The 8,572-nt window shown below is 39.1% G+C and overlaps 1 pseudogene; it reads right to left on the bottom strand.

Moving 5' to 3' along the window:
* Positions 1-3,861: 3,861 nt before the first annotated feature.
* On the bottom strand, positions 3,862-4,602 carry LOC127198899 (3-hydroxyacyl-CoA dehydrogenase type-2-like; annotated as a pseudogene).
* Between the last annotated feature and the right edge of the window lie 3,970 nt (positions 4,603-8,572).

The raw sequence follows: 8,572 nt of genomic DNA, 5'->3' as shown, positions 1-8,572 counted from the left end.
TGGGTTTGTTGTTGTTTTTGGTTTTTGGTTTGGTGGTATTGATGCTCATGGTGATGGTGATGTGTGTGTGTGTAGACGTGAAGGTGATTTGTAAATTATCTTGTTGCTTGTGGCAATTTCTAGTGAGACAGAACAGGAAGAGGGAAAACCAAGAGGACATGAGAAAGAAAAAAAGCCCTAGAATATGGTTTGTGGTTCTCAGAGGCTAAGGACCAAGGATTTTGGCAAAACTAACCCAACTGCTATAAAGGTTATGTGTACAGTGGCTCTCCTGTTCCTCGAGAGTCACCTCAAGAGCAATAACATAACTAATAAACCAGGCTTAATGCCAACATATAAGCTTTAATCCTTGTGGTCTTACCAGCACTCTAATCTCATTTGTAAACTGTAACATGCACATCATAAGCCACTTTATATGCTCATTTTTAAAAAGAAAAATTTTTCTTTAACTTAATTTTTAACCTTAATTTTAAGCTTTCCTTCACAGTTGAACTTTGTTATAAATTCTTTCTACTGAAGAATGTAATGTAAAAACTACAAAAACAGGCATGTAACTGCTGTACAAGAACTACATATAATGCCTGGAGTGGTGGCTTTTTTAATCCCAGCACTAGGGAGGCAGTGGCAAGCTTATCAATATGAGTTCAAGGCAAGCCTAGTCTGTAAAGCAACTCCAGGACAGGCAAGGCTAATACAGAGAGACCCTGTCTCAGAAAACAAAAAAAAAAAAAAAAAAAAAAAAAAAAAAAAAAGAAGAAAAGAAACAAAAGAAACAAACAAACAAAAGAACTACATGTATATACCTGTTTATTTTGCTACTGTTCACACCAGAATTTCTGAGTGGTTATTTTTCTTTATCTTTTAAACTCTGATTTTGCATTTTTTTCCTTCATGTGCTGAAATTTTTTCTGGCATTTCAGTCAAAATCCTGGCTTCACCAGAATGAAGATCTCTGAGGGATAATTCTGACTGCATGGCACAGCGTCAAGCAGCATCTTCCTTCTCAGGTGACAGCAGTATCAGCAGTACCAGGCCCAGCTCTGTCTCTGTGCCTGTTCAACAGAGAATATGAAAAGAAGACTGGTCGCAATGTAGCCTCACTACTTGGTTAGGGTCCACCGAACACTGTGCAACTGGAGCAAGGAAGGAAATATGCTGATGATGACTTACCTGCTGCTTTCTTCCTTCAAATTCTTAAAAAGATGTTTCAATGGAAAATATGTAATAGCTATAAATGAATTTATTATCAATACACAAGTAAAAATGTTAACTGCATCACATATCGCTACTAAATTCTGTCACCTTTCTTGCCATCATTTTTCTCATTGGCTATAGGTTTTTCTCTACTATTGAAATGTAATTGTATGTACAAGTGGTGTATTAAAGGGCTCTTCATGCAAACACTGAATCTGTTCATTGTTTTAATTAGACAGTATCTGTGTATTTTGCCAGCAGTCTAGAAAAATTCAAGATCCCTAAGTCACCTCTCTTGAGCCATTTAATTCCCAGGGGAAATATCCTAATTTTGTCTTGAAGCTGTATAAATTTTGTCTTGAAACATAGATGAAGGCAAGTCATCTATGATCTCATTAAGCAAAAGACCCAGTTTGCCTTCTTCTGAGCCATTGCTTAGCTGAGAGCAATAAAACCCAATTGTTTTAGTTGTTATTTGTCTGCCAGTATTCTGATATTATTCGTTTGTTTGTTCATTTGTTTATATCAAATAGTCCTGATACATTATGAATAATTTGGTAATAAGTGAAATTAATAAACACAGGAGGAAAGTGTAAAATTTATCCAAACTCCCCTTTGCTTTCACTGTAAATAAGCATTTTTACAACAATTTTATGACAAAAGCTACTAAAATTCAACATTGAACTACTCATGTGAGCTGAGGATGGGATAAGGACAGGGAGTAAATAACACTGTGTAATGTACTGAAAGAGATAGACATAGCAACAATGAAATTAAATTATAATATAATTTAATAGAATAACAAAGCTATGAAAAATTCTTTCCAATAGAATTTAATGAGTAATCTTGACCCGTGTTCAGTGAGAAGCTCTGTCTCAGGGGGATAAATTAGAGAGTGGTAGAGCAGGACAGCAGATGTCTTCCTCTAGCCTCTACACATACATTTGTACACACCAGTGTATGCTTGCCCGCACACACTCGCACACTGCAATATTTCTAGACTGAATTTCAAATGATGACACTGAATACCCTCGAAGCATATAGGAAACAAACAAGCTTCCTAAGTTCCCAGAAGCCCTGGAAAAGTTCAGTTCTTTCTTGTGATGATGGTTTGAATGAGAATGATCCTCATAACCTCACAGATCTGAATGCTTGTTTACCAGGAAGTATCACTATTTCAAAGCATTAAGAGGTGAGACCTTGTTGGACCCCATGTCACTAGGGTCATGATGTCTTTTCAGACTAACAGAAGAGTTGACTAAGAACTTGGCCAACTTACTTCAAGAATACCCCAGGGTACACTAGCAGGGGCAAAAAAGGATCATTTCAAGTGTCAGATTATAATTTTACACACAAAAAAGTATAAAATTAATGAGGAAAAAGAGGCTGTATTGCTATTTTTCCTGTTAAGATGGATTTACATGCTCCCTCAACAGAAAAACCACTGAGAAAATATTACTGTTGAAAAGTATGAGAGAGAAATGACAATCTGCTTTATTGAACCTTATAGATCCCAGTTAGGCCATAGGACGATATTATGCCTGTTAGAGATATTGTCTGAATACAATAAACATGTCTCATTGTTAACCAACTGAGACGGAAGTGCTAACATTGCCGCTGGTGCATCTGAGCAGCAGAGTCCAGCAAGGATTGGATCATACACACCTGTGGGTAAGAACTTTTGTCTTATTCTAAGAGCAATTGCTAATACTCAGGCTCTGTATAGGGAGGGGGCTTTGGATCACACTTGACTCCTGGCTTTTCCTCTCCAAACAACTGGGTGGGTATCAGAAGCAGAGGTTTCACAACAATCTCAGAAATTAAGATTTCTGCCTCAGTTCTCAAACTATAAAGCATTGCAACAAAACTAAACCAAGTGGTGATTCTATAAATAAGTTCTGTGTAAACAGTCATGTTAACACAAAATATCCCCACTATGCGAGGACTAGCGATATCTGGATTATGTGAATGCATGTACACATGAGAGTGTATGCATGAGTCTGTCTCAACATGAATGTGTGTTCATTTACATATGATTATGAATCCACATAACGTGTGCACATGAGTTTGCATGAATATGCATGCGTGAACTTGACTGTATCTCTCTCTCTCTCTCTCTCTCTCTCTCTCTCTGTGTGTGTGTGTGTGTGTGTGTGTGTGTAAGTCTTGGAAAAATAATTAAAATAGAATGTTTCTTTACATAAAACATGTTTCTTCAGTATAGTTAATAAGTTAATATAAGTTCTCTTGTTTCACTTTTTATAAAACTTATGAATAAAACAGATATGTTTATTTTCCAAGTTAAAGTAAAAAGAAAAATGCTAAAATATTTCAAAGTATAAAATTGTAACTACTGCATAAATAAAGTATAATTTGAAAACATGATTTCTACATCATTTTGGAGCATGTTTGAATAAAAGGAGACCTGTAAATAATTTGCTGGTAAGGAGGTAGAGAAAGAAATTAAGGCAGAACTGTATCTGTAGTATAGAGTGTTTCCATCCTTCCTGGCAGACCCTGTAAGGGCCTGGTAGCGTAGACCTCATCTTTTTTTTTTTAAGATTGAGAATTTATTAGGCATAGAGGATGACTGGAGCAGAGTTACAAAATGGGTGTTAGGTTTCCTTCAAGCTGGAAAGAAGCTGGTGTTTTTCCTACCTTCGCCTATTAAGGCTGCATTTGAATGGCCCTGTCCAGCCGGATGACCTCTCCATTCAAGAATGGGTTCTTGATGATGGCTTGTACCAGATGAGCGTATTTGGTGGGGTCACCTAGTCGACTGGGGAAGAGTACCTGGCTGGCCAAGAAGTCGCGCACTTTCTCTGTAAGGGTGGTAAGCAGCGGGGTGCCAAACAAACCTGGAGCAATTGTCATCACACCAATCCCTAGGGGAGCCAGATCTCGAGCAATGGGCAGTGGCATGCCCACTATGCCCCCTTTGGATGCAGAGTCTGCAGCTTGTCCATCCTGGTCCTCAAAGGCAGCCACACTTGGCAGTGTTAATGATAACTCCACGTTGGCCTCCTTCATCTGGTTCATTCTGGCCCATCTCACTAGCAACTAGGCGGATCACATTGAGAACCCGCTGGAAGTCCTCCAAGGTATAGACTTAGTTCTTCTGGTGGTATGTCTTAGTGGCCACTGCAATGCCTGCACAGTTGACAGCCACATCTACACGGCCAAACTTTTCTTTTACTAGAGTCAAAGCTGCTTGTACGTCCTTCTCACAGGTCACGTTGGCTGGAGCAAACATGCAGCTTTCTCCTAAGTTCTTGCCTTGAGCTTCACCCCCTGAGTTAGGTAGGTCCTAGAGCACAGCTGTGGCCCCTTGTCCCACCAGTCTTTTGGCCTGAGCTCTTCTGTTATTATTGCGACCAGGCCCTTCACGGTCCGACATGCCTCGGCCATCTTGCACCAGCCTCGCTAGCAGAGGAGAGCTAGACCTCATCTTCAGCCTGGCTACACTGCTCTGCACGGGAAGGCTTAGCTATGGCTCTAGTCAGTGAGCTAGACTAGGAAGTGGTGTGTCTACTGCTGAGCAAAGGCTCAGCAAGGCTTGTGTAGCTCTTTTGGTATATATGCTCTTGACAATGAACAAAACATGTTCCAGACTGCGAGCAGTCCTTAGAGCTTGCCAATTAAAACGAGTTTCATGGACTATGGTCTAATCAAAGTGATGGTGTTTTATCCAACGGTAAACAAAATATAATAGTGAAATTTGGTAAATTTGGTAAACCTGGTAAAATTGTGAAATAATGACTATACTGGTGATATAACACAAGAAAACTATTAACATTTTTATTGAATGCCAGCAAGATATTGAGCATTCTCCAACATGTTCTTTCTAAATCCAGCTTATGCTTACTGAACAAATGTACAAACCCAAGCAGGTCCCATGGAGGTTTCTAAACAACCCAGGCTAATGCTAGGGCAAAAGGTTGACCTCTGGAACCTGGCAGTGGGGCACCATTGATAAAGGACAACTTCCACTCAGCTCACTGAAGGTAGAGAGCTCCAGGAGGCATAGGCTTGGAGCTTTCACCTTATGTTCTGTTCTCTTTTATGCAAGGAGATACTATGCAGACTACGGGAAGAGAAACCTGGACACCAATCTAGCCACAAAACTCTTTACCTACAATCTGTCCTTCTTGCAAGATGTGCTGGGGCAATGTTAGCAGAGAACTGATGAGAGTGACCAACTAGTGTTTGGTTTAAATTGAGGCTTACTCCACAAGAGGAAGCTGATGCCTTATACTTCTTAGATGGCCAGGAACTAGAGATTGGATAGCCCAAGACCTAGGATAGAACCAGTCATGACTGGGAAGATAATCAGTGAAATGATTCCTAATGATAGTCTGCTATACTCACAAATCACTGTCTTGCCCAGTTGTTATCAGCAAGCCTTCCTCCTACAACAGATGGAACAGTTTCAGAGACCCACAACTAGACATTTTGTGCAGAAAGAGTCTAAATTGGAGGTCTCTACTGGGTCCACAGAAGAGGGGCAGGAAAAAATGTAGGAGTCAGATAGAGGATAGGGGACACCAGGAGAACATGGCCCATCAAATCAGATGAGCAGGGCTCACAAGGGCTCACAGAGACTGAAGTGTCAAATGTGGGGCTTGTCTGGGTCTGTATGGGGTTTCTAAGTATGTCATGGCTGTTATCTTGGTATTCTTGTAAGACTCCCAAAGGTAGAATCAGGTGTATCTCTGATTCTTTTGCCTGCTCTTAGGACTCTTTTCTGCCTATTGGGTTGCCTTTCCAGATATGAGATTTTTTGCCTTGTCCTTTTGAGTCTTGTTTTTCTCCTGTCTGGCTGTTTTCTCTTTGAGACTCTCTTTTCAGAAGAGGAAACAGAGCAGGAGTGGATCTAAGGTTATGGGGATGCAGGAGGTGGAATGTGGCAGGGGGGTTAGGAGTTAAGAGGAGTGGTGAGAAGTGAGAATGAGGTTGGGAGTTTTTCATGAGAGAAGAATCTATTTTCATTTTCAAAAAGTTAAAAGAATCAAAATTATTCCCTTACATAAAGCACAATTAAATATACGTGAATGTATAGTTATATATATAATTAGCACTTTGTAAATATAATTTCCACATCTGCACATATACACACAAACACATACTTAGCACATATATGTATATGTGTACGTGTGTGTGCATGCACACACACACACACACACACACACACAAGCGTAACAACACTTAATAGAAAACGAGGCCATGAATTTGAAAGAGATCAATGAAGAATATATGGGAGGGTTTTCTGGGAGAAAAGGAAAGAGAGAAATTATGTAATTATAATCTCAAAATAGAAGAAAAACTATATTTTTATGTATTTACTTATTTGTTTGGGAGTATTTGTTTGTTTGTTTGTTTGATTGATTGATTGATTGATTTTCAAGGCAGGGTTTCTCTCTGTAGGCTGTCCTGAACTTGCTTTGTAGACCAGGCTGGTTTCAGACTCAGAAATCCACTTGCCTCTGCTTTCCTGAGTTCTGGGATTACATAATTGTGCCACCATGCCTGGTCCACAGAACATGCTTTTAAGTATGTTTTGAATGTAATTTATCTAGAGTTAAACCGAGATTAGGTTTATAGCACTTGCAAGGAACTGTGATAAATTATATGGGTTGAATATCACATGCAGTATTGGGGATTCCTTGTTCCACTGCATCATGATGACTCAGGTTGACTCTTAATGTATATACATCACTTCCTTTCACCTCTATAGCATCTGACTTCCTGGGATTAAGGAAAGGCCCAGCCATCTCAGGTGTGTTTCTAATGTAACAGATCTAAGAATACATTTTGATAGTACTACAGGAGATTATGTATGTCACTAGAAAAGAGTTTAGCTTTGTCTTCATAGTTTCAAACAAACAGTTTTGGTTGTTCTTTTAGTCAAACACATACTTAAAGATTAATATATTTATTTATTTTTCTACTTCTGTGTTTTTCTCACAAATTGAAATAAAGAATTGAAGCCAGACAACTTAGTTGGTTACAGAAAAATAACTCTATTCTCAAAGTATAGATGCTATTAAAGCATACTAAGGAGCTGGGGATAAACACACACACACACACACACACACAGAGAGAGAGAGAGAGAGAGAGAGAGAGAGAGAGAGAGAGAGACAGACAGACAGACAGACAGACAGACAGACAGACAGACACAGAGACACAGAGAAAGAGACAGATAGAGACAGAGCAAAAGAGAGACAGAGACAGAGACAGACAGAAAGATGAATACACAGAGACAAAGAGAAAGAGACAGACAGACAGACAGAAAGAGCTGTCTCTAAAAGGGACATTGTCCAGGAGAGGTTCGAATAAACCTCTCTGACACTACTATTGCTTTCCTTTATTTTTGACTCACATTCTTTTTCCTCTGTTCACAAATGTCCCCAAGAATTAATTTCTGACTTGAGATAGTCATATAAAACAGAAAGGGATCTCTTAAACAGTAGTCGCTAGAGGTAGAAAAGTGGTGACTCATTCTTGCAGCTTGCAGGAACTAGAAGTTTTAAATTACATTCTTTAAAAAAGAATAAAAGGAACAACAGAAGCATGTGATAGATTTGAATTTTTCCATGTATCTTTGTTAAAGCTCAAGACAACATGGAAAGCTTATTTTCCAACATTATTTTCAAAATCAAGAGCCCATACCACATTAAAGCATTTTGCCAGAGGAAACAATGTTAGAAAGTACAGACAATGCTGGGAGAGCTGCCTTTGGTGGAATATGGCTCTCTCAAACATCTGAAATACAACTGTCTTTTATTAAATTGAAGTGGAGAGTTCTGAGCAGCACCCCTATGGGGATAGACACAGCCTCAGAGTCAAAGCCATACATTTCTCGTTATCTCTGAACACTCGCCTTTCTAGCCATCTAACAAGAAGAGCATTAATAGCCTTTGAAAGGTATCCAATGCAATTTGCCTTGAAGACAGTTATTTTGGCAAGTCCACAGGCCTTCTGAGGAACAGCACAATTAAAGTGAGGATATCAAGGAGGATATTGGGATTTATAGGGTCTGAGAGTTAGTAAACCCCCATGCCATTTCCAGTACCAAATCTAGGCAATACGTTCTCATGCCGTGGTATTACAGAGAATTGTTTTAGTTATGATGTCTTCAAGAAATTATTTAGAACCTGATTACAAAGGAGGTCTTCTGCGTTGCCTTAAAATATATATTTAATAAGTTTCCCCATGCTCACCATATAACTAGGGAATAGCTACACACATGTGCATTCAAGATTAGAATTTCAAAATCCTCATTAATATTTTGCTATTGCATAGGGATGATTCATGCTACACTGCCTCCTCTAATTAAATTAATAGCTACAAATGCTTACCAAGGAGATTAACTGATGCA

This window comes from Acomys russatus, chromosome 15, assembly GCF_903995435.1.
Source record: "Acomys russatus chromosome 15, mAcoRus1.1, whole genome shotgun sequence".
Classification (NCBI taxonomy): Eukaryota; Metazoa; Chordata; class Mammalia; order Rodentia; family Muridae; genus Acomys; species Acomys russatus.
The sequence above is the reverse complement of the archived record's forward strand: the minus strand, read 5'-3'. Positions and strand labels throughout refer to the sequence as shown.